The sequence below is a fragment of the Lepeophtheirus salmonis genome, chromosome 6 (assembly GCF_016086655.4).
Source record: "Lepeophtheirus salmonis chromosome 6, UVic_Lsal_1.4, whole genome shotgun sequence".
NCBI lineage: Eukaryota > Metazoa > Arthropoda > Copepoda > Siphonostomatoida > Caligidae > Lepeophtheirus > Lepeophtheirus salmonis.
Genome location: NC_052136.2, coordinates 7,633,862 through 7,638,994, shown reverse-complemented (window position 1 = coordinate 7,638,994; position 5,133 = coordinate 7,633,862). Strand labels below are relative to the sequence as shown.

At 32.5% G+C, this 5,133-nt stretch overlaps 1 long non-coding RNA gene across 3 annotated transcripts; it reads right to left on the bottom strand.

Moving 5' to 3' along the window:
- Nucleotides 1-2,936: 2,936 nt before the first annotated feature.
- LOC121119964 (uncharacterized) lies at nt 2,937-4,896 on the bottom strand. 3 transcript variants are annotated; one of them, XR_005864893.2, is made up of 5 exons: nt 4,162-4,896; nt 3,826-4,093; nt 3,695-3,765; nt 3,331-3,629; nt 2,937-3,266 (listed from the first exon to the last, which is right to left on the bottom strand). It is a non-coding gene; the product is annotated as an uncharacterized lncRNA (long non-coding RNA). The 3 variants fall into 3 exon arrangements; XR_005864891.2 differs by having other exon boundaries at nt 3,695-4,093; nt 4,162-4,435; XR_005864892.2 differs by having other exon boundaries at nt 3,695-4,113; nt 4,162-4,421.
- Between the last annotated feature and the right edge of the window lie 237 nt (nt 4,897-5,133).

Sequence of the window (5,133 nt, the reverse complement as noted above, 5' to 3'; positions counted from 1 at the left end):
AAAAAACACAATGTATATAACTATACAGCAAACCCAAATATCTACCAATGTAGCACAATGCTCCTTCCTACCCCTTAATGGTTATTCTTCAAATAAAAACTTGAGTCAGGAAGAAATAAACTCCAAGTTAGTGACAAAATCAAATTCCAACATGAAAAAATGATATTTTACCTTCTCTAAACAGCTATCAATTAAATTCATATTAAAGGCTATAATATTTATTTTCTATTCGGCAAAATATGGATTAATTTTATCATGTTTTTATTTTGAGATTATAATGATTCGGATATTTTTTTTTTTTTTTTTGCAAGGAATGTTGTATGGGGTAAAATAAGCAGTTCTAGATTGGTTTTTTCAAAAATGAAATAGAATAGATAAAACCAAGTTTGGAATAAAGAATGATAAAGTTAATGACACTTATATCGCTTTTAATGGGCTTTGCTCTTTAGTAATAAGTACGTATACTTGAGTGGCAAGCCATATGTTGTGACCAATACATTTCAAATTTTTTGTTTGTATTACTTCCTAAATTTGTTCATTATTCTCTTGAAATTAGTTTACCAATCATATAATAGACAAGAAAACATTTAGACTTAGTTTCCCGCCTTTAAAGATAAAAAAATAAAAGACTTTTTAATAAAAAATTTATTCTAATTTTAACATCATCCCGAAAAAAAAAACGGAGATAAATTGTTTTAGTGAATAAATAAACTTAAATAACTTTATTGTATAATGGAAAGATAGTTTAAGAAGAAATCAAATTTCTTTCTAATTCCATATTAATGAAGCAAATATTTGTTTGCCTGTTTGTGGAGGACTCATTTTTAAGTGTGCGTTTAATTTCTTCGAATTGTGTTGATAATTGATCAAAGAAATAACACCGTTGCAACGAACGTGGGTATCTGAAGCTCAGTTCGTTATATGAATAAAAAAATCAGAAGAAATAATATTCAAAAATCATGATCACTTATATTTTAGATGTTTATTTGATATTAAAAGGGTTCATAAAACTTAAAGCAAAATAATGTACTAAAATACGGTTTAAAAATAATTACTTTAGAATCTACGTGTTAGCAAATTTCGAATAATTTATTAGGGTTTTATATTAATATCTTTTTAATCAACTAAAAATTTTAAATAAAATTTTAAACTAAAACTTGTGGATAATTTTCATATATAATACTAACATAAGTTTTCCCGGCCTTGACCGGTACATTAAGAAATTAAAATTAATCAAGAACTCTTCTGCTTTATATAAAACAAAAATAGAGACTGTAACATTTTGAGAATTATTCTCATGTTGGTTTTATGTGTATGAGTGTACCAATATATGTATAGACGTTATATATAGGCTTCTTTTTCCAAGCGATGTGGCCCAAAGTACAGTTAAACTCTACCGCCACCGTGATTCTAGGCACCAAGAAACCCTTCTGATATTATAATAATTAACCCCAGTCCATGGATTGTGAAGGCGAACTGCTGGGCCCGAGTCAAGTTAAATTCCTTCGCCGCCCCTTCCATGAGCACCAAGGAACCTTCCTGATATGCCAAAATACACCCTGGCTCTTTGTTAGTACAGGTGAAGTGCTGGGTCTCAAGGCAGTTTAAACTGCACCGCTGCCGTATTTTTAAACATCAAGAATCCCTAATAATATGCTAAAATATACCCCCGCCCATGGGTTCTGCAGGCGAACTGTTAAATTTATCTGCCACCCATTCCCTTGAATGCCAAGGTACCTTCTCAATATCCCAAAATACGCCTTATCCCTCAGGTTTTATAGGTGAAGTAGTAACCCTTCTGGAGATAAACTTTTCTTCAGAACTAAACTAGCACAATTTGTATGTGACCCCTTGAGTGAAAAAGTAATTATAGCTAGAGACTTTAAAACTTCAGAAAAACCAGTAGGAGACTTCACATTTACCTTTGGATTTTCAAATTCCAAAGGATGTGTTGCGTGGAAGGACACTAACGACGTATATGACTTGGCAGATATAAATGGAAACTACAAGCCAACGTTTATCAAACAAAATGCAAACGGAAAATCAAGGGGCAGAATTAATCACATTCTTCTTTCTGATGAAGTATTGTACCATAACTTTGAGCTAATAGATTGAATTCAAATGGGCTATCCGATCACTTCTTCCTAGAAGCTGTAATAGTGGGGCATAGAATCCAGAGGAGACCTACTCAGTGGAAACAGAATGCCAAACTTATTCAAGTTGAGGATGTAAAACGGGCTTTAAAATATAGGATAGATGAGGTTCAGGAAGATATCGACGCAGGTTGGACAATAGAAGAGGCAATGAATAGTTAATATAGCTCGGCTAAAAGTATATTAACTAATGCAGAGAGAAAAGAGGCCGCAAGAGGAAGACACAGAGATAAAGATTTAAGAGATCCTTATTGAAAATAAAGAGGACTGTTGATTGAGGTACGAACTAGATAGTATAATCGAATACAAACTTGAGGGATCTAAAATAAGAGCACGAAATTGGAATCAAAATATAAACTTAAAAAATCTAAATCTCTGAAGGCATATGGAGAAAACGAATGTTAATAATATTACAAATGAGATACAAATAGAATATATAGACAGTGCAACAAGAAAACAGAGAACGGAATACATTCGAAAATTTTATCAAGACCTTTTTTCATCCAGAGAAAAACCAATAAAAGATACTTTATCCAACCAAAAAAAATTTCTAACGAAGATCAAAAGAGTTTCTCACGTGGTTTTGCACCATCTGAAATCGGGCGATACATTGACAAAAAACTTAAATCTGACAAAGCAATTACTGGAACTAGCTAAATATCTAGCTCTACTTTTTAATGGGGTATTTTTGGGGAATTTCTTACAAGAAAGCAAAAACGTGGACTCATAGTATTATTTCCTAAGGTTGGAAAGGATAAAACAAAAATAAAAAACTGGAGCCAATTACGTTGTTAGAAACTGAATATAAAATTTATTCTGGGTGTTTAACTGAAAGAATAAAACCAATTTTAGAACAAATTCTAAGTGAGACTCATTTTGGTTTTCGGCCCAAATGTAGGATGTGACCATATCCTAACAATCTATAGCTGGTCAGGCGAAAAGAAATGAAGAAGATACGGCGCTGATATGTCTCGATTTTCAGAAAGCTTTTGATTCGATTGAGCACAACTTCATCATTGAAGAACTTACTATGAGAATTTTCCTGCTATATTTTCCTCCGCTGTAAACAAACTATTAATATATTCTGATTCATTTATTGATATTGAAAGACACCTAAAATAAGATTAGAACGTGGATTAAGACAATGAGATCCACTAAGTCATCTCTTGTAACTTACATCTGTTGCACAGTTCCAGAATACAATGGATACGTGTCTTGAAGAGATAGAAATTGAAAGAAGGAATGTGACTAATATTTTCTTTGCAGATGATTGCACTGTCATCTTGAATGGAAAAAACATCACTGAGAATGCTTCAAAGCTTCACAATATCCTTGGCAATTTTCATAAGAAGTCAGGGCCTGAAATGAAATATATTTAAATTGATTACAAATATGTCCACGATACTTTGAAATCGTTCTAAGTAGCTGAAAAAGCCATCGTGGTTAGAAATCCAATCTCATTTAGAGATATAAGCACTGAAAATATTAAAAGAGTCAATGAAAATATAGATCGCTAAAATTCAAGAAATAATATAACTCACCATTTTAGAGGGAATTAAATGTTGTAACATAGTAGTCATTCCAAAAGTGAACCTTATCCTAAGATGCACCGCTTATAATGAAAAACAGAGTCAAATATGGAGGCAGAAAGGGAGGCAACTTATTTGTTTACCAAAAGCGGCCGGATCGAGAAGACTATTCACTCCAAAGTATCTAAGCCCCCTTGGTATGATTGATATTGGGACACAATGCAGCATCTTATTGCTATCATGGCAAAAGAGGGGTACCTCGCTTATATTTCCGGGTCAAAGAATAGTGTACTTGTGGAAAAAGAAACTAAATGTTCACTATGGAGTGAGATTCAAAGCATACCCAAAGAGACGAGGAATATGTATTGGCGTCCCTACTCCTCGAGAGTGAGCTTCTCCAAATAAAAATACCTGCAAATGTAAAGACATTTCTTGGATTGAAAAGGGTAGACGATGCTTTAAAAACTCAGTCTACTCACCCCCTCATAATTATGGTCCAAAATCAACTTTGAGAATTCACATTCAAACCAATTATGAGGCAAGGGAGTCCATATAACATCCCCAATAACCAAGAATAGCGGAGTTGCCTCTCGACGAGTTTAGAACAAGGGGAATATAGCCGCTCGTTGAATTCATTTAATGCGATGGGAATATTGTGATCGGGATTGCTAAGCTTAATGTTTTTATTTTGTTTTTTTGTTTTTAAGCATTGAGTATTTGTTTTTATAATTGGATTGTATCAAGGCTAATAGAAGTACATGCGAATTGTGTTGTATTTAGTTGAAATTATCTTCGCTACGCGTAATTGCTTAGCGCAGCGGGCGTTCTTTCTTTTGTTTTGTTTTTTTAATTTTAATTTTCTCTTCTGCTCTTTACTTTTGAGGTGTGGTGGGGGAAAAAACACGATAGGGAAACTCAATCGTACAAGCATAAAAAGTCAGGGGAAATAGATAACGTGTGTGAACAATATTATTCTAGCATAGGTTAATAAAGTTTTTTTTAAAAACTTTTTAATAACTTTAAATGTTAATTAGATAGTAAAAACAAAAATTGTCGTAGTTTAACAAATAACACCAAGAAATACCGAGTACACCCGCTAGTAACATTTATATGTATACGTTGCAATGTATAGTGCGTTCGAATTGAAGACTCCTATGACAATCAAAGGATCTTGGGATTGAGCCTTTTATATTATAAGATACCATCAGTCCAACTAATCTTGAAATTTTTGGACCTTGCGGAAGATACTAAAACTATTTATAAAGAGTTTGAAGAAACGAGCTACTTGTTATCCTAAATATAATTTTGCTATTACATATTTATATTGCAATTGATTTTAGTGGCTTGTGTGTTATTTATTTATTTCTATATTAATGGGAATTGATTTTTCCTATTGTTTTATTTTATTGGTTTTAATTTAGTTAATATTTTAGGCATGTTTTGTTGTTGAA